We start from the raw sequence: 20873 nt of genomic DNA, 5'->3' as shown, positions 1-20873 counted from the left end.
TGCAGATAAAAACATTTAAGAATCTGTAAACTGTAAATGCATGTAAGTCTCAAGATAGAAAAAGGATTAGCAATGAATCATATGCAAGGATTTTTTAATTAACTGGGAAACAATTAAAATAACATTGTAAGGAATAGCTAATAAGAACGTGAATTGTTTTAATTCCCAAGCTGTATAACTTGGTCATTCACCAAACAAAATAATGGTGCTGCTGATAATAATACATAATTGCTATGTGAATTAATTAACACCATTGGTAAAGTTTGGTTTGAGTTGGCTTTTTAAACTGCAGACCATCCTGTGTGAGATCCCCACCTGAAGACATCCCAAAGTTACATAATTTTTCTTAACTCCCAAACTAAGAAAACCATAGAGAAACAGAAAAAACAGGGTGCTCCCCAGACCTGGTACTCAAAGTGAATCCCAGAAGTTGTTCTTAATTGCTTTAATTTTTAAAAGATTCTCTTTATTCAAAAACTAGCTCTACATTCATTCTACAGTTCATTAACTTTTAGAGTTTTTTTCCCTAATTTTGTAATGTAGATAATTTTTACAAGCAAGAGCTTAGTTAGCCTACTTTCTATTAAGCAAGCTTCTTTGTAGATTTTCTTTAAGCTCTTCATTTTAAAAGGTGCCTTTGTCCTGAAACTAAACATATGACATTCCTGCTCCCTCAGAAAATTTGTGAGGAATTGAAAAACAGCAAGTCAGTCTGATAGAGGTTTTATCCCATCCCCTCCCATTAGTTTCCTTTTTGAAAAATAAAAATAATTTTAAAAAATAAAGAATGTGGCTTTCTTCTTAAGATTTTAAGATGAATAAGAAGTGCGGCTAATGAAGTAGCACCAAAGTTAGAGCAGCTACCGAATCGTTATCTGGCAGAATTGAGAGTCCTATTTTGCCTGAACCAATTATTTTTATCAAATGACTTTTCCACCTAAATTGTTTGCTATAAGAAACACTGATCTGAGAGATACGCAGAGTTACTGTGACAGGCGTTTTTAGACTGTTATTCCAATTCCTGTAAGTCAAACCAGAGGCGCCAGAGCCGATGGTAGGCAGTTATTTACAGAAACTGCTTTTTATCAGGGCAGGGAACATTTGTAGCTAATGCCCAAACCTGACAGGCAAATATTTTGGATTTGTAAAATCTCAACACAAACATCACTCCATCTTTGGAGTGATGCACAGTCTTTCTCTCTGTGTTTGTGAGTGGAGTGTTCTAAAAATTTGTCATCATAGCTGTTTGTCCCTGCAGAGCGGCAGAAAGAGCAGATTTTTAAAAAAGAACCTAGCTAAGAGACCCCCAGCTACAATGAAGTAGACCGAATCCTCGCACAGAAGGGCACAAAGAAAAAAGTTTAGTGCTGGAAAAAAGAGAATTCCTCGAAACTAGTATTTTCTTGTCTTTCTACAGAAATGTGATGAGAGCTCAAGAGAGAAAATATTTAGCAATAAACTTTTCTGAGGGCACATCGTGTGTGCTGTGAGAAAAGAAAGTATACAGACCCAAACAAAACCAACGGACAAAAATAAAAACCCAAGCCATCGAAACCGCTCTGTATTTGCTGTTTCCTTCTGAAGCGTTCCCCGTCAGCGAGTTGTACTTTACCAGTTTCAGACAATGGATCATCAGCTCGCTTGGAAGACAGTTCTTACTAACAGCACCAGTTTCTCAGCTAGTTTAGCCTCTGAAAAAGGTACCCACCAGACACTCCAAATAAACTCTCACAAGGGAGCAAAATTTGACGACAAACTATTGTCAAGATGTATGTATTTTTGATTCATGTTAAATATACTTTTAACAAGCTGGCTTCTGAGTGTATTTTGAGGCACCTCAGTGGCCCAGAGGGAGCTCTACCTTTAATGTGAGATGAAAAGGTAACAAAGAATCTGTCCCAAGAAAAGTAGGATTCAGAGAAGGAAAAAAAAAAAAAAAAAAGAAGAAGACAAACATTATTCACAATGAACAGGATATGGACATCACAGAAATATGACATAAGTCAGTATTTCCCCCTATTACACTCCCTTGAGAACAATAAATGAAACTAAAGTGAAACTTTTCTGGCTAGAACCAGGCATTGGATGAACTGTACAAATGGACTGTATTAAGTATTGCCTATTCTTTTAATACATATGATATACAAGTTAATGCAGTTAACTTAGTTCAATATTCTATCAATATGAAAGTAGTTCTAAGGTAGCATGTCATCATTTGTAATGTACTAATTAATCATGCCTAATATAATGGCAATGCAGTCCAGGAAAACCTCAGTCATCTTTCACAAGTGTAATACCCACACATAAAGCATAGCTCTCAAAATTCATACTCCAAATTTTATTTTTAAAAATTAATATTTTGTCTCATGTTCAAATACATAGAGAATAAAACAAAAATGTAATTGATTGTTCATTGAAAACACAAATTGAATATCATTTTGGGACTTTTGAGTTCTTATCTTCATCATAACAGTGACTTAAAAATAATTATTAGAAAGAGCAGCTAGAACACATTGTATATTTTAATGAGTGAGATATTTATTTCCAGTTGTTTTCGCAACAAGACTGTGGGAAATTTGCATTATGAAGATCAGATGGTGCGCTGATGCGAACAATGTTGCAAAGCATCCTGTTCATTGGGTCTAATTAACTGCAATGCTCTTGTGTTCTCAGTTTTAGCCTGCACACACTACACAATGCCTTTTCTTTTGCTTTGAATGGATTTTTACTTTAAAACAGCTGATCTCTATATCCACAGGATTTGTTTTTTTTTATTTTTTTTAATTGTCCCGCAATATTATGTTTTCCATTTTAAAAGACAAATTTGAAAATATTTCTAATCAATAAAGTATAATCAGGTAAACTAACAGTACTGGCGTGTCTTTCACATGTGTTCTTGAGGACATGACCACATTCTCAGACCGTATTTCAATTCTTCTTTCAAAGTTAGACTTCTCAACAATGGCATCAGCAGGAAATTCTAAACCACAATTTCGCATACGCTGCTAATTTTTTTTTTTACTTTTGTAATCAGACTGCTAAACAGAACAGTTTAAACACAGGACCATGGGCAAGGATGAGAAGGATTCCAGAATTAAAAACATCAAATAAAATTCTTTGCACTCACCTTTCTCTGATGATTTAAGCTCAAGAAGCCCTGTCAGAAAGAAGTCATGAATTTTCATCAACTTCACACATGTCATACATTTAAAAACATTTTGATTTGCCCTGGGACCCCTACATGTCTCTGAAGCAGAGTAACAGTGATGTGATGTTTTGTGGGTACAAACCCTATGAACTCCCAGTGTTCCAGAAGATATATTACTAATGTAAACAGGCCCTGAAGTGGGGGTAAAAAAAACATTAAATACGAGGAAGCTTCTGAAGAATTGTAGAATTTAAAACAAGGAGGCTATTATTTGAAGCAGTACATTTTCTATAAATTTAAGTCACAATTTCATCCACATACTTGCTTTCTGAAAACATGCAATTATCTCACTAGAGTCATTTTACACAGGAAAACGCACAACCTAAAAAACAGAGTTAAATAATTCATTTAGCCTTGTAGACCTTGAAAGTGATTAAAAAGACCTCTTTTTGTTCATGGGAAGATAAAATGTGATTCTGCTTAGCAGAAATTCTGCCATTTCAAAACAGCTACGAAACCCTTACTCTTTTAAGGAGGAAGGTTAAGAATACGAGGATATTTTAAAAAGTTCTTGGAAAATGACATTGAAAGGTAAGTTTATTTGGGTACAAAAAATTTTCAAAATCCATGCATAGTATTTTCACAACATCCATGTCCAGACTTTGTGAAGACCCTTTTCGTGTGTGGGTCTCAAACTGTTTGCACAAACATGAATTTATCTTTTAATTCCATTTTCCATGAATTTTTTGAAGTACCCTCAGATTAAATGCAGTACAATGAAAACAGAATTTTGGCCTCAATAACACATGTAGGGGTTATCTTCCAAATATTTCTGTCCCTCTGAAAACTGTTAAAAATCATGAAGAAGGGTTAAGAGATAAACATTAGGAGACATCAAGTGTTAATAAAGTTACAACACCCAGAATGATAGAGAGTGGCATTACACAGAGCCCCTCATTGTAGAACCCAGGAAACTAAGAACCAAAGAGAGAAAGTGACTTTCCTAAGATCTCACAAAGCCTCAGATGTGAAGCTAGGGAAACCACAGGCAAGTCTCTTGACTCCTGGTAGCACCCTTTCTGCAACAGTCAATACAGCAGCAGAAATACCCACTCAGGAGGATGTCAATCACACAATTAAGTAATACAGTGGATGTATGTTAAAGGCACACAGGTCCTACCGAATGAATCGGCCACCCTTACCCAGTGTGAACTGTTATTTCTGTAAAAAGAGGCTTCTCTGGAAAAGATCTTGACGCCTTCATTCTTGAGGGGCACTGAGCACCGCACTGCAGGTAAGGCAGGCGGTTGGTTCCCTTTAGCACTCGGCAGAAGGAGCAGCCACAGGGACACAGCCCCTGGGTGGTGTCACTGCCACCAGTCTGCCCCCATTTGCAGTCTGCTCTATACCTGCGGACATGACATGATGGCCTTTCTGAAATGCACACCTGATTGTATCTGACATTTTTTTTCCCACTGCCTTTCCACCTGCTGCAGACGATACATCTACACTTCCTTGGCTGGGACTCAAGGGTCTTCCAAATGTTCAGCCTGTAGCGCTCCTTCAGTTTCACCTGTGGCACTCCGCTCACACTTTATGCTCTGCAAAGCCAACAAGGGAGGATGCCCTGCACTTGAGTTGCTTTCCCATTGCCTCTGGGCCTTTCGGCATGCTGCTTCCTCCACCTAGAATGCTGCTCCTCCCTCAACAGGGGGCTCCAGCATCACCTTTCCCCTCCTGCCACATACAGATACTTCCTCCCCTGGCATCTCTCTGCCTCTCTTACTCCATTCATTAAGTTGAACTATAATTGTCTGTTTACATGCTGATTTTCCCCCAACATTGTCTTTGAGGTCGGAGACATCCCCTTCTCTCCGTGTCTGGTGCTTTCTGTAGGTAAGCACCTAACCAACATTTACTGAGTGAACAAACCAATCAGTCATTAGAACAGATATTTTTTCTTATCACAAAATCTCTAAGTCTTGGAGTTGGTAGCCCTTGACTATGTTGTACAAAGTCTCAACTGGATGCACCTTAACAACAGAATATTTGGACCAACCATTGGCTTTGGTTTCTACAGACCATCTTCTCTTGGCAAAATTTTTAAATCACTCTCTCACCATAGTGAATTGATATTGGCACCAGACTGGTGGTAAAGTATCAATCCCTACCTTCATGTGAATGGTGAGGAGAGTTCTTGAGTAAACAGTAAGCCACCTTCTTCCCAACAGAGGGAAAGGGTCTTGCCTTTCCCAGTTCCATTTCTTCCTAGGAGCACAGGGTGAAGGGCTATCAGCAACCCATTAAGTCTTTTACACAAGCAGGAGCTGGTATCAATATCTTCATGGCAAATGAGTGCTTTAAAAGAGAATTTGCAGTTTTATACAAGTGGAATTTAGATTTAAGACTTGGCTTATTTGGGGTTCTGTTCTCTTTGACTTGTTCTAGTCTTCTCCTTCCATAGAAAACACTGCGTATATTCAAATGTCTTCTAAGGAAGGCTGCTCAGCTGAAGCCAGGGCTGCCCTTGGTAGATAAGCACAACTTTTCCACTGGAAGTGATAGCCCTCTATTCACTGATTAAAGGATTCACATTCAAAAAAAAAAAAAAAAAGTAAAGAACTTTCTAGTTCATTCTTCCTTTAGTATATAAATAAGTTTGAGCCAGCCCTCAAATCAATGAAGAGATGCTCCAATAGCTATGCCAGCTAATTAATATAAGGCACAGGGCATCCCAACCCCAAGGACACTTCCAATCCTATGACTATCCCACCACCCCATACCCAACCCCATGCCCTTGGCTCCAATGGGCCCCAAGGCTATGTCCCTACACAAAAGGGAAGGGTGCTCATGGATGGATGGAGGCTACGAGCACAGTGGTAGCAGACATTGCTCCTGAGCCACAAAGTCCTTGTGGTCATGGGACCACCTTCCACAGAGCAGCCACACTAGCATCATCACTAACAGTCAACGCTAGCTTTACAGTTTCTTTCTGGTGTATTCAGGAGGCCACTCGGGTGTGTTTCCACCTCTACATCCTAAAGAATGATGGGATTTTGACCTGAGGTCCTCTCTTCAGATGCTGGCTGCCTTTCAGAATTGTGGTGGATGTGTTGTAGGAAGCTTAAGCTTGGAATGTTGTAAGAGATTAACTCTAAAGGTTTTCCAAGATATTGACTCTGAGAATTCATTTTGTGTTGCATCTGAGATTTTGTTTGTTTTAAACTTGCAACATTACCTGCTTAACTCATTTTAATTAATAGGCAGGGAAATGTAAGGTACTCCTCTCCTGCTAACTAGCAAAAAATGTGCTCATTTCTCTGTCATTTTGAACCATTGACTTTAGCATTTTTTTTTTTGCCTATGCTAATAATGCTCCCTCATCTTTACATTTATCACATTAGGAAGGATGACAACAAGGGAAATAATTAAAGTGTTCCACAATAATTCCATTCAGAAAATATTTATTGAGCAAATATTACATGCCAGGTGCTATATATATAAGGTGCCCCAAACAGCAAAAATACAAGGGCAGTAGGGAGAGGGGGCATAGAATAAGGTTGTTTACCATACGCTTGAAGTTTCAGAATGTGAAATGGGAACGCCTACCAAATCACACAAGTTTGGAATCTCCTTCCATCCACCTCCTCTCTGTGCTCTTGAAAGAAAAACAGCTCTGGCAGGAAGAGTTAGCAAAGATGGAAAGTGTTCATCAGTATAAATTTCAACTTTATAATTTAATAAGCAAGAAAAATATATCTGTGTGTCCCCAATTTGGGTGGATCATTTGAGGATTCTTCGTAAACTGATAAAAAGACATGGATGCTGGTTGTCTGAAGGGTCTGAAATGAATCCATTCCATTAAAATGACTCTTGGTAGCAAAAGCAAGTAATGATTTGCATCACAAGCTAATAAAGTCGGGGGAAGGGTTAGGCATATTTGTACAATCAAGTCTTTATTCACTTCTCTAGACATTCTCATTCCTGCTCAGATGAACTTGGAAGATTGCTCTCCATTCCGTACTGTTGAAATTATAAGGCACAAATCTGTCATCTGGTTTTTAAATATTTTTCCCTTTTAGTAACATAGATAACTAATGTCCATATCCATTCTTTAAGAATACAATAATGTGATAATATAATTTTGGGGAAAAATTAGGTTTTTTTTTAACTCTCACATCTAGAGATCTCTTGGAGTCTTAGAAAATATTCCTCCAGAAATGCATCTTACCAGCCTTCCTGAACATTCATACTCCAATAAATTGTACTTTTCCTCTCTATTCAAAAAATGCCACCAGGCCTCTCACACGTGCAAGACTCCTGGAGAAGACTTCATTAATAAAGGCTGGCTACTTTCACTCTATTTTCCAGTGAAAGCCCACACTCACTGCAGTCATGAGAGTTTGTTTTAGCTCCTTCCAGTGGAAGGGTATGGAGAAAAGGCCTAAACCCCCACCAGTGTGAATCCAGCAATTCCAAGAACACCCCTAGAATTCTTTTAGGTTACACTTCTAGACTTTACATCCGCAAGAATTGAAGCTTAAAAAAAAAAAAAAAAAAAAAAAACAGAACGCTGGTATTTGAGATTTTGAGATGTATTTTAACAATACCTCTGTATGCCAAATACTTTCTTGTTTCAATTTGAGGGGGGGAAAACTACCTTTATACAATTTCAGTTTCACATTTCTCTGAAACTTGAGTGCTTAAATGTTATCGATTCAGCAATAACTTCTCCATTCAATCTAACTTTAAAAACTAGAAGTTTACTGAGAGGCTGTGACACTCCTCCAAATTTCATTAAAAGCTCTTCATCTGTTCCCTCTCACTATTTGATAACGGACTTTCTCCCTGATTTTGCTCCCAGTGAATAATGAGGACGCTGCTGCTCCTTGGGGCACGTTTCAAAGCTGGGACTATCAAGTTAAGCACCTGCAACTCACTATCCAGGCAAACTCCGGAGCGCCTCTACCTAAGCCCCTTGTAATAATTTTCCTTCCTCCCCCCACCCTAACCATCCAGGAAATGAATTGATGAATTTCCTTAGTGATTTATCCCACATACAGTATAAGAGGAAGGATTCAGAAAGAGCTGGATTGGTGGTCCTGGCTGCTGCCACTGAAGTTTTTCTGGTACCTTCTAGATGCTACTGCAGCGTTACACGAGTGATTCACTCCTCTCCATGTCTCCTGGCAGCTAAATGGGAATATTGGAGAGCTGCCAGAAGGGTAGGTAGCCAACCTGCTTGCCCTTGATTGTGCCTGCCAGCTTTTTAATAAAAGAAGTAGGGTCAAGTAAGTGAAATCGTGAACTGAGAGAGTATTCTGAGAAAGCAAAGGCAGTTAATGTCCTTCCAAGCCTCGGATGGCTGGCAATCCTTGGCAGAGCAATCTATGATTTGTGGCACCTGACCCTTCCACTGTGACTGTTATCTGTGTATTCACTAGAAACATATTTACAGAATCTCTCCATTAGCAAAGATGCCTTGTGTGTGATTACCCAATTGTCATGGTCACACTAGGATTTTGATACAGTTCCTGTTCACAAATGAAAAACTGCCCTAAACCGCACAGAATTTGTTTACAGCAGGGATCTCCAATGAGTAGATCGAGACTTCTGTAGATCTCAGGGAGATCCTTGCACTGCTCCCCCACCTCTGTAGCCTCAAAAGGCGTCCAAACACCCCCTCCCCAGATCCAGGCTCAAGACACCGAATCCCGTGAACCCTTACAAATTCGGCACCCAGAGTAGCTAGCTGTAAGAATTATGCAAAGAGGTGGCCCATTTTAAAACAGAGGCTGGCTCAGAAAACACCGGCAGCAGTGCTGGTCTCCACGTCTGTGGTGCTTCCTGAGAAGCAAGAACCTTCTCCTTCCCTAAAACCTTGCAGTGACAAACGCAGAGCATGCTTGTAGGCTGCCTTTTCTCTTCACTCTGTTGAGATCAAATTTGAAAACGTATCTTCCCTGACATAAGCGAGCACGAGAACGCCTGATCTTCAAAAGTTTGTTGGGTACTAAAAAAATAAATAAATACTATCCCTCTCGCCACCCTCCCCTCAGAAATACCCCTACATCGCACTGACATCCGCCGGGTAGGAAAATTCCTCTTGCTTTCACCTTCTGTTGGCCTGGTCGTTAGTTCCCAAAAGGTGAAGCAGTAATCCAAGGAACCGCAATCAGACTTTCTAGAAGCAAGGGTCACGAATCAGAGAGGAAGAAACAGTAACCCCAAATCGTTTTCGTCGCTCCTAAATGAGTAAACGAAACTGACAAAGTCAGACGAGAAAAATAAAACTCCGCAACAAACTCGCCACAGATCGAGAAACACTACTCAGCTGGTGACCCCTGGGGGCTGCATCGGAGCTGGGGCGCTGAGCTCCCCTCGCCCAGGGGAACCGACATTCCTCCGCAGGGCAGCAGGGCGAGGCCGGCTCCGGCCGCTCCGGCCGCTCCAGGCCCGGAGCGCCTCCCTGGCGCACAGAGAAAGAGCGGACAAAGGGCACCCCAACTGTCCGCCCACCTCCGACGCCGGCTCTGTGCATCACGGCCGCGGGGCGGGAGCTAAGCCGGAGCAGCTGAGGCGGCCGAGGATCTTGGAGGACGGCTCCCCACGGAGGGCAGGCCGCCCGCGCCGTCGCCATTGCGCCCGGGCTGGAGCCAGGGGCCTCTCAGAAGCGCGCCCTGAGCCGCAGGCACGCATACACGCGAGCGGCGCCCGCGACCCTGGGCCCACGCAGGGCCGAGGCCGCGGGTGCGCGGCGGAGAAGCTGGGCGCGGGGGCCCCCACGCCGGCGTCCCCAGCCTGGGGACCCGGAGCCGGAGGGGCTCCCGGAACGTGGGCTCCCCTTGCAGCTGGGAGTCAGCTCGTCGCGGTTCCATCCCCGGCAACCCGAATTCAACCCCTGCGAAGATGCTTTGGGCATTAGCCAGCAGCAGAGGAAGAAAGGGCGTCATTGAAATGGGGGAGGGGACGGCGTGAGGAACAGGAGGACACCACACAAGCAAAGAATTCCCCATCACCACCAGAACCATTTCTAGCAAGTCCTGAGGTTGGATGCCTGGAGATTTCGCTTTAAAATTTGGAGGGGGGTGGGGAGGAGAAATGATTCCACTGCTTTTAATTGAAGTAAACAAAGTGCAACGGATGCTAACTCAAATATGATTGCAGTGAGATTAGGGTCTAATTGCTTAGGGTTCAGGTGGAATCTGCGGGCTAAATCCTACAGGGCCAATCTGAATTTCACAATCGCTCTGTCAAAAGGAGAGCGATGAGAGCCCACACGCTTCCTAACAAGTCATTTTTAACAGTTACAAGCTTCGCACAAAGACCACACAGGGCGTCTAAGAGATGCAAATCTAATCCCTGGTCATTCTGCCGGGCTTCAACAAAGATGTACTAAACCCTAATAGAAAAGAAATCAGTTCTCTGTCACCAGCCCCTGGTAAAATCTATTAGAGAATGGACAGAGCCGCATCTACAGCAGTTGCTGGAAAGGTTAAGGACAAGTACAAATAAGAGGGACCCAGTTTTGTTTTCCGTGTGAAATATCGGGAGAAGCTAACCCCAAATGAGGGCCGGGGTTCGATCCGTGGCTTCGCATTCATTTGAATGCCAGCAAAAAATAAACTCGCATATGACGACTTTGCAAGACTCCGTGTTTTTTGTTTTTTGTTTTTTTGGTGGGAGGGGGTGGTTTTTCTTTTTTCTTACTTTTTAATTTAGGAGAGATGAAATAAGTTCGGCCCAAAGATGGAACTCTGCCTCCGAGATTATCCGAGAAAGTGAAGAAGGCGCGCGCTGGCCGCAGAAGAAGGACGCGGGCGCGGCCTCTTGGCTCGGGGTGGCCGGCTCCAGCGATGGGAAGGGGCCCGGGCCGGGTTGGTCCCGCGTCCTTCGCTAGAAAAGCCCCGACGGCGGCGCGGCAGGGCGGGGACGCGGGGTGCGCACGGCCTCCGGCGCGCAGCCCAGGGAGCCATCGGCCGCCGGGTCAGGCGGCCGCGCTCCTGCCCCACAGAGCCGGTGCTGGGCCGCAGTCCCCCTCTGCAACCCCATCAGACGCGCCCCCCGGGCCATCATCCGCCCATCATCCTCTCGGAGCGCCTCCAGCGCCGAGGGAGGCCCTCACTCTCGCAGGGTCACGCTGGGATATTAGAAAGGACTGTGGCTGCAGCTAACTGGTACCCCTTAGAAAAGGAAGGGCTCTGGGGCTTCAGCCCCTCCGGGAAGCCCCCAGGCAGGCCTGAGCCGGGGTGGAGGTGGGAGCTCCCCTCTCGTGGCCGGCCAGAGTCCCGGGAGACCCGGAGCACCGGCGGCGGGAGGGGGCGCCAGACCTCGCGGCCCGGCCCCGGGGCGGGGAAGGACTCGCTCTCTCGGGACCCGCCGGCCATCCAGGGAGGCCCTCGGGCCCCCGAAGGTGAGCGCGGCCGGTGGGAACGGCTCGGCGCGCCCGCGGAAGCGCGGGGCCGAGCACCCAGGGAGCTGGAGCGCGCTGCGGTCGGCGTCTCCTCGGAGGCCGCGCTCGCAGGGACCAAAGGGGGCGCTGTCCGACCGCCAGGGTCGAGGAAACCCGGAGGCTCCAGCGAGGCGGGGCACGCGAGCGAAAAGAAAGTTTCGTTTCCACGAATCACTGTTCCCTCCCCGCGGTGGCGGCGCCCTGTGCTCAGGCTCCCGCGTACTTGTTCCTTGCCAGGAGTGTAGAGCCCGGAGCTGTCCAGGCTCGGGAGCCGGTTGGAGCTTGGGGACAAACTACGGCTCCTGACCCCCTTTAATTTGCTCTTGAGGACCGGGCGCGTTCCTAGGGCCTGGCTGGACGGAAGGCAGAGTTGGCCAGGATTTGCCCCTCAGCTCAGAGACAGACGCCCACGCACACCTTCTGGTTCCTCGCCCAGGCAGGCGCGCACCTTTGGGATCCGGCCTGGATTCCTTCCTTCCCACCCGACATGAATTCAGTGTCTCCCGGCCGCGGCTTCGCTTCCATCAGTGTTCTTGCTAGTACTCTGATAAGACTGACCTTGGCCATCCTCTGGTCTCCCATACGCACCCAGCTTTTTGCCTCTTAGCCTGTCTGCTTTATATATGTATTTCCTTTTAGTACTGGTAGGAAGATAACCGAATGGCCTACAAAGTTAAGACTGCAGCTTTAAGACTGGAATTGGACAAGACAGCAAGTAAAACGGGCGTTAAATTGAAGAAATGGAAAACAGAGGGACAACGAGGAAGCACATGGAAAGTAGATAATAAGGCCACAGTCAAGCTTTCAATACAAGGATAAGGTCGGGCAGGTGATCTTTGGGTCTTCCAGGGCTGGGGTGTGTGTGTGTGTGTGTGTGTGTGTGTGTGCAGGGAGAGGACTCAGGAAAGCTGGGCTGAGCTTGCTTGCTGCTCCCTGGCTGGGATTGTGCCTAAACACCAAGAGCTAGCATTCCAGGGTCAGAGGGGTGTGGAGGATGCAACACAGGTCAGGCGCTTCTAGGAATAGTCCTGTGGTCCCCTGCTCTCTGGGGGCTGTCCGGTGACTGCAACTTGCTGCCCTAGGAGCCTGCTCTGGTTCTCAGCTGCCCCTCACTCCTGCGACCACGCTCTGTCCGGCAGCCAATCCTAGTCTGGGGTTCTGTCCTCACGCACCACAGCGCCTTTCCCTAACAGACTGGGACCTCCTGCCCCCCCCCCCGCGCCCCTCTCACTTCCTGCCACAGTCTTAGTTCTGGCTAGGGAGCTTGCTGTGGATGAATGAGTGCCTCTACCTCCACCCTCACTCCTCCATTCTGAAGAATGGGTTCTTTATAGAGGAAAAAATATTTTGAAAGAAGGGGCGCCTCTGGACCCAGCCGCGTGGCACCTGTTAGGAGTCCTGAGGTTTTCAGGATAGTTTTTACAGGAAATTCGGCATGCAGGGCGAAGAGCCGTACAGAATTCCACGACCCCTCCCTCATCTCTCGGTTCTGAGATCTTCCCGGGGGCGTAAATGCTTTTGCAATGTCTTCTACAAACCCAACGCCTGCCTAGGAGGCAGAGACTTGAGGTTAATAAATTATCCTCATTTGAAATAAAAATGGAATCATCATTAGGCACACGCTATAATTAGGAGTTCCGGGCTACTAGAAAGTTCGTTAGAGGCTGGTATCTGGGCAGAGGCGGAAGCTTTCTTTTCCTTGAGAGAACTCATCAGGGAAACAACAGCTGGCCGGCTGGCTTGGATTTTATTTGTGCCCAGAAAAAGTGTGCTTTCCGAGCCTTCTCTTACAATCCTCGCATCATCGTCGCGACCCAGTAGACTAGCATCTGCCTATCGATTCTGAGGTCAAAATTCCGGGGAAGCTTCCGCTCCTCGCACAGCAGCCTGGGTTGCGCGGGCTGCAGGAGGGGCTGGGCCGCGGGCGGCAGGCGGCGCGCCCCGAGGTGGTTCCCAGCGCGGGAACCGGATGAGAGTCAGCGGCTGGGGCGGGGCGCGAGGCTGAGCCGGGCGAGAGCGAGGCTGCGGGTGGGCGGGGTGAGGCCTTGAGCAGGGGTTGGAGCGGAAGGCAGAGGGTGAGTGGGAGGGGGCGCCGAGGGGAGGCAGCGGCCAGGAGTGGGAGGCGGCGGACGGCTGCTTCTCCCGCTCCTGGAAACCCAAAGTTTCCAGGACGAGAGACCATAAAATAGTTGGAGATTTCAAGTGCCCACACTTGTGAGACCCCTGGCAAACAATTTGGAGGTCTGGCGGTGCGGCCGCGGAGTCGTTGACTGGACCTCCGTCGAGGCTCCGCTTCCCAGCCCCGCGGCCTCCCTGCGGATCCGTGCCGCAGCCGGTCTCGGGGTCGAGGCTCCGGCCCGGGGGTAGGAGGTGGGGATGGCGGGGGGCCGGCTAGCCCTGGGTCTCACACCGTCGGGAGGCCGTTCCTTTAAAAACAAATCGGAATTTTTCATCAAATCTTGACCCAGTGTACTCTCCATTAAATAAATGACTGTTAACCAAGACCAAGGAGAAACAACACGGTTTCTCGTGTCACCTTTCCCGCAGGTTCTTGCCCCCTGAGTCCATGGAATCTCCATTTTCTAAGCAATTAAGTGATATATTCAGCAGGAAAATTCTATTTAAAATACATCAGGAGTGCAGCCTGATGCACAGGGTCTGAGGCTGGAGGAAAATATTTAGTGCTTGCCACAGCTTCTGTCACCCATCATCTGCTCGGAATGCGCTCGGTATCTTTCAGCGTGTCCGGCTCTTATGATTGCAAATGGCCCTGTTTTCAAATGGAAATAAGACTTGCAAACTGATTATGTGTATTGAATCAGAATCACTCGCTAGATCCTCTTGTTTAAAATGTATTGAAAAAAGGATGATGGCTGCAGACCTCTGCAAACAGCTCCCTCTCTGCTCCCGGAGGTCGATCTTTTTTTGCAACTTTTTGCCATGTGAGCATGTTTCAGCCAGATAATTACATGCCATTGTGTTCCTGGCCTAAAGCTCAGACGTGGTGCACACACTGCCTCTCAGCCGTCTCCCAGGCCCTCTCTGCCCGCATCACGCCCTGAGCAGCACCCCACCCCAACGCCAGGACCCGACTATAACCAGTAGCTCTCCGCTGTCTCAACCGCTGGAAGAACCCCCACAACTTTTCACCTGGTCCGGCTGTTCCTCTCCCCTTCCCTTCCTTCTTCCTTGTCCCATCTCTCTTTCCCAAGAACAGAACCACATTTAAGCAAATCTCCAGCTCTCATGCATAACAGATAGCATCGGAAGTATTTAGCCAGTTGGATAATTTTCAACAGCTGATTTTGCCTTGTAATTGTTAGGACACGGTTTATATATGAAGGTTGACGTCTAGGTGCTTGTGTGCTAACATCTCAAAGGCTTTTCTCTCATCTAGTGTTAGATTATGGCTTTGGGTGGGTTGGTCAACTGTTTTGTTGTTGTTAAATATTTCTCAAAGGTTCTCTCATTTGGTTTCAGTAAGGAGCCCATGGACTACAGATGTGCAGAGAGGATTCTGAGTTGCACCTGTTGTGCAAGTTGATACAATGCAGCAAGTTTAAGATTTCCTGCACCTAGACCTCAGCCTAAACAATCCTGCTGCCAGGGAGTGGTAATAAACAGTTTGGTTGAGGCTGCAAGTTGGTGGGCAGTGAGGAACTGCCAGAAACTTCTGTCTGCACTGAGCTCTGTGCCCACCTGTGGGGCACGAGTTGCAAGACTTTCTCCAGGCGAGTTAGAAGAAGAAACTCGGGTCGCCACCCAACTCCCTATCCCCTTAGTCCCCAGCCAGGCCTTGCAGATCTCCAGGCACTGTGGAGTGGCCAGGCCTGGAGAGAAGTCTAAGCCTCTGCGACTTCTTCTCTGGAAAAAGCCTGTCGCTCCAAGTCTGCTTAGAGACCTGGTGCACAGAAGCCGTCTACAGGCACTTTCCTGGGAGGGGCTTGCTTTACCCACAGACACAGCCAGTTCCTTAAACACGGGCCAGATCTCTGGGGTTAGGTCAGAGCGAGCAGCCTGCTCAAAGGAACCAACACAGTCCTCTTCATGTCATTACGGTAATTCCCAAGTTCACATCTGCGCGCACACACTCTGCGGTGTCTGTGCCAGGGTGATCAGGTAAATCAGCACAGCCAGTCAAGGAAACCCTTGTTTTCCTAGAGCTTCGGACACCTTCGAGGAGCAGCAACACTTGGGGGGGGGGGGTGAGAAAGCAAGGCAAAGCGGAGCCCCCCCCCTTTCTGGGTGATTTTCCACAAACAGCTCCAGGACATAGCGACAGGGGAAGGGTGTCCAAACACCCTCTCCACAGCCTGACATCTCTGATTTTGTAGAAACGAAAGTCTCAACAGTCACCCAAAGCCCTAGAAATGCAATGTTGGACATTCTGCCCACATCCTGCTGTTGCAGACAACGTGGACCCAGCCATCAAGACAGGCTCCCTCGCAGTGTGTGAAATGGGAGGGGGACAGCAGGAAAAGTTTCTTTTTTCTAGTCAGACAACTCAGACTTGTCTTCTTACTTCCACTAGCATGTGAAGGCCGAGATAGGGCATTTGCTACACAGGAGGAACAAAAACATTTGCATATGCTCTCCTGTTATCTTTGCAGGCTCCTACTGACGCCCATCAGTGAATACTATAAGTTCAGCAAGGGACAACAATTTCTGTTCTAGATTGAGAGAAAAAGCTCACCCATGGCTGTGTCTTAAGCACCAGGTTCAATTTCTTTGAGAACAAATTTTAATATTCCCCAAAACACAATTAGTTCCACAGTTTCACATGACAATAAACAATCCAATTCAAAGTTGGGAAAACTAAAAGTTTCTGTTTATTTGATTTTTTTTTAAAGAGAAACTCAATTTCATGTGACATCTTGGTCACACTGGAGTAAGGAACGTATTCTACTTCAAGCAAAATCCCTTCCTAAGAGAATTCTACATAAAGACAGTTCTTTATGAATGCCTTATAAGATAGGTAAGAGATATATAAGTGTATAAGATAAATACTTTGGATATACTTTTATACATAAATGCAGATATATACGGATGCCCGGATGAAAGAGTTCATACTGACATACACACAGAATGGACAGAATCAAATGTGAACACAGTGATGGAGAAAAAATAATTCTCTTTAAGAAGACCTATTGCATGCAATATTGACGTTTGTGTTTTATTTACATTTCAGGCAAAGCACTAAGAGTGTTCAATTTATTCTGCACTGGCCTGCAAATAAAAATAGGAAAACAGATTTGAATCTCAGCCCTTCCAGAAAATTTGCAACTACTCGTAAGAACAAAAGTGATCACCGTTTAGGGAGCAGAGATCAAATGGGAAATGTTATCAAATGGGAGGGAGAGAAGCCCCGATGATACCTGGATGCCCTGTGAGTTGAGTATTAGGTCACTAACAGGGAGAAATACAGCTGGCCACTTCAGCTATGGCTAGACGATGCAGAAAGTGCGCTGCCAAGTTGGTGAGCCTGCTCTTCCCCCATTCCTTTGAGACTCACCAAAGAAAGTTCAGGAAGCACTACACGAGGTGGTGCTGAGGCTGCACGCAGACCCCGGTCCTCCCCTTCCATCAAATGCACACTTTACTCCCATCCGCATCCAATTCCTCCAGGCACTTGGGTGGACAAATTTGCCAGGGAGAGTGACTCAAGATAGGACATTCCTTCCAGAAGTCACTGGCCAAGGGAGCACCAGAAAACTTTCTGCGCCCCAAGTTGAGGAAAGGTTCCAAAGGGGGGCCCCCCGCAGAGGGTGGCCTGAAGCCTCAGGAACCCAACTGCAGAGGCACAGCAGCCAGGGAGCCAGGGAGGGCCAGAGAAATGCAGTGCCCAGCTCTCCTAAGGGGGATGCGGCAGAGGCAGGGACTCGGTCAGCCTCATCCCTTCTTACCATACCCCGTCTTTCACTTTCCTTCCCTTCGAAGGGGACACGATGTTTGAAGCAAACAAGCTAGCAAGCCATGCCTAAGCATACTGTCTTCCCACATTCGTGCGTCCCATCGGATTTCCTAGTTCACAAATAAAATCGCCTGCTGAGTCGGCTTCTTCGCTCTAGTAATTGGGGGTGGTGGTGATGGAGGCAGGGAGGGGGAGCGGCGTCTCCAGCCTGGAGACTTGCGATCAGAATTCAAGGCAACTCCTCACAGCTCTCTTGTTTATAGAAAATGAATGTCTGCCTGGCTTGCTTTTAGTTCAGGAAAGGGGTCAGTCTTTATCAGCACGGTTCACACAGATCCTGGATTTTTTTTCCCTTATCTTAAATTGACCCGCTTTTAAGATAAAGACATAATAGAGAAAGCATTGACCTTACCTGGTCCCTAATGAGTTGGAAGTCAGAAAACCCCGCTCTCATTTCCTCTTATCTCCGATCGCCTGGGAAGAGACTTGCGCTACCTTCTGTGAGCTCGCGCCTCGAGGTAGCCCCCTCGCCGACGCCCAGACGCGGCAAGCGCGCTCCAAGTCGGAGAATTCTTCCCCGGGCTCTCCAAATCCAAGGCTGCGATGCCAGGCCCAGACGGGGTCAACAGAGCTCCCCAGCCCTGACCCAGGAGGATTCAAGAGCCCCAGTGAGGTTCCCGGGCAACTCATTCCCTCGGAAAGGCCAAACCTGAAGAGCTGAGCGGAAGGGCTGCCTCCTGCCGGGAGGCGCTCCCGACCGGAGCGCGCCGGGCCGCCCTCGCCTGCAGGAGCGGTACCCAGAGCGCGTCTCGCCCAGTCGGCCCCGGCCTGGCTCGGATTTCACTCGCGGGCCCTAAGCTGCTGCTGCCCCGGCCAGCCCCTCTCCCGTGCAGCTGAAGTCCTCTCGCTGCCCCCACCTGCCTCCTGGCCCGGAGGACCCCAGCTTGCCTCCTTCCCGGCCCGCGGCTCCAGCTTCCCAGGCTGGGGCGGGGGTGGGGAACCGCTTTGGGATGCTAAACATCAAACAAGCCAAGCCTGGGGTTTCAGGCCCCGAAGCCACTAGAGCGGCTCTCCAAAGCTCTCGAGAAAGTCCTCGTGTTTACATGGCGGGGTGGGGGTGGGGGAGAGCAGCCAGCACGGGTGGGGGGATGCTGTCGGCAAAGTCTCCCCCCACTCTCCACAGCCGTCGGGGCGTGGGGATTCGTGGGGTCCTTCAGTGGGGACAAGGTTGCGCGGGGCTGTCTGGGCCATCTGTTCCGCCCCCACACGCGGGGAAGCTTCCGCTCCTGCAGGCGCCTGAGCGCCAGGGGCAGCCCCAGAACGCCCACTTTCCCGCGGGGGAGCCCAGAACCCACCTGGGCCCCCAGAGGCTGGAGGGGCGGGGCGGGGGTTCCGGGTGAGGACGACCACCGTCGGCCTTCTGGGGGCGGACCAGTGGAGGGTCCCCAGGCTGCAGAACCCTCCTGCGCTGAGCTCGGCGCGCGCCTTGCTCGCCTAGGAAACGTGGTAGCCTGCGTCCCGGGACCGCTTCCTGCGCCCCGCGGCCAGGAGCGGGAGCCGGGGTTTCCTGCCTGACTGAGGGCAGCGAGGAGTCACCGAGGCCCTTGTGTCTCGTGTCCAGTCGCAGACCCCAGCTGAATTCACCTTTCCCCGAGACAAGTAAACAGACTTCAAACTAACCGGCGGGGAGAAGCTCCATTAGTATAAAGGTGATAAGGCCCAGGCGGGTCCGACAGCCCCTGGAGGCGCGGGTGGGGGACGGCCACAGGGACCTCAGCTGGGCACTGCCCGCCTTGCCCCTGCCCGGACTTGTGCCGGGCAGTGGGCGGCTTGAGCAGAGCGCCCATCGCCCACCGCGTGGAAACCGGACCTCAGAGGCAAACAGCAGCTGCAGCACCCACCTCCCCTGTCCAGCCCTGGCCTGAGCTGTGCGCCTTGGCCACTCACACTCCCGGTCCATGCCAGCGCAAGTGTCCAAACGTTCCGGTTTCTTGTTTCCCAAAATTTGATGCCTGTTCGGGGTTATTTGAGATCCCCCCCCCCCCAACTAGCAATCTCACTAGTGCCAACCAGGCAGTGCCTCCTGCTACCTCCTTTCTGCAGGTTAGAAACCCCACCTCCCCACCCAGGTCTGGTCTCTGAGAGGCAAAGCCCACCCTCCCTGGCCCGCAATCCTGAGCCCCACCACCACCACCACCACCAAGTCATCAGAGAGAACTGTTGGGTGCAAGCCATCTGTTTTCCTTACAAACTTCCAGGGTTGGGAGAGAGATGGAGACTGGAATGAACTAAAAAGAGACAAAGTTGGGGGCGGGGGAGAAGAAGGGAAAAGTTGAAAATCTAGGCAAGAAGTGCGTCGTGCATGCCTGACATGAACTAGTCCCCCACAATCAAGCAGGTGGCAGGTCTTGAGGAAAGGGCTGGAAGACGCATCTGCCACTGCCCTTCCTAGGTGGGTTCCTCAGGGATGACAGAGGGGGCAGCAGCCCATCCACAGACGAAGTGTTTTCTCTGGCCACAGTCATCTCTGACACCCATGCCTCTATCACATCCCTAGTGGTCCTACACACATCCATCTGAGTGCGAACAGACAAGGCAATTAGATTGGAAGAAAGGAGTCAAAATGATCTTTTGGCTGGGGTTGGGGGGACAAGAAGGTGAGAGTTGGAAAAAGGGCAGCTTCATTGCTGGGAAGATTTCGGAGCCCAGAGATGGACACCCACGCAACTGAGTGAAACCTCAGTTCTCCAAGTCCTGCACTGGTGTCCTCCTGCTGGTTACCTGGTCCCTTGCTTGCCGGGGGCCAGAGCAGCCACTAGAAGCAAGGCTGGGGGTGGGGTGGGGTGTGTGGCTACTGCTGACCCCTGAGCTGGGATCCCTGCTTTCAAGCAGAAATAAAACCCTGGATCCCCCGTCACCACTTTCAAAAGAAGCCTCCCACCGAATTCGGCCTCTGGAGGGGCTCTGTCGTAGACTGGAAAGAAAGGCTTGATGTTCCAATCTGCAAGGGCAGTGCCTTTCCTAAGAATGAAGGTTCATCCTGAGTTACTGAAAGCGGGTGTCAGGGCTGGCTGAAGATCAGAGGGGACAGTTCCGAGGTCTCTAAGCATCGGAAGCCAGGTTCTGAAAACAAGCCCTCTGGTCTCTCTTCCCCGCTCATCTCCCTCCTGGTGGAAGCAGTTGGGAGTCCCAGGACTGCTCAAGATTAGATTACACTCAATTCCGAGGCAGAACAAAACTCCCTCTTCTCACGGGCCACAGGGCTGTGCGTCCGGCCTCCACAGCAGGTTCAGGCTAACGATGTGCCCTTCCCAGCCCCACAACAGCCATTGAAAGCCAAATCAAAACCAAACAAAAAGGAG

The 20873-nt window shown here is 48.5% G+C and overlaps 1 long non-coding RNA gene across 2 annotated transcripts in view; it reads right to left on the bottom strand.

Moving 5' to 3' along the window:
- The window catches only part of LOC108178306 (uncharacterized), a 44066-nt gene extending 25324 nt beyond the window's left edge, over positions 1-18742 (bottom strand). The window contains exon 1 of one of the 2 annotated variants that reach the window (XR_007910534.2): positions 17924-18742. This is a non-coding gene — a long non-coding RNA (uncharacterized lncRNA). Of the gene's footprint in view, positions 1-3127; positions 3466-17923 lie in introns of those variants that run through there. The other variant, XR_001795039.3, reaches the window with a different exon arrangement.
- Between the last annotated feature and the right edge of the window lie 2131 nt (positions 18743-20873).

Source organism: Oryctolagus cuniculus, chromosome 12 (assembly GCF_964237555.1).
Source record: "Oryctolagus cuniculus chromosome 12, mOryCun1.1, whole genome shotgun sequence".
Taxonomy (NCBI): Eukaryota; Metazoa; Chordata; class Mammalia; order Lagomorpha; family Leporidae; genus Oryctolagus; species Oryctolagus cuniculus.
Note: the sequence above shows the minus strand (reverse complement) of the source record. Positions and strands in the feature narration are given on the sequence as shown.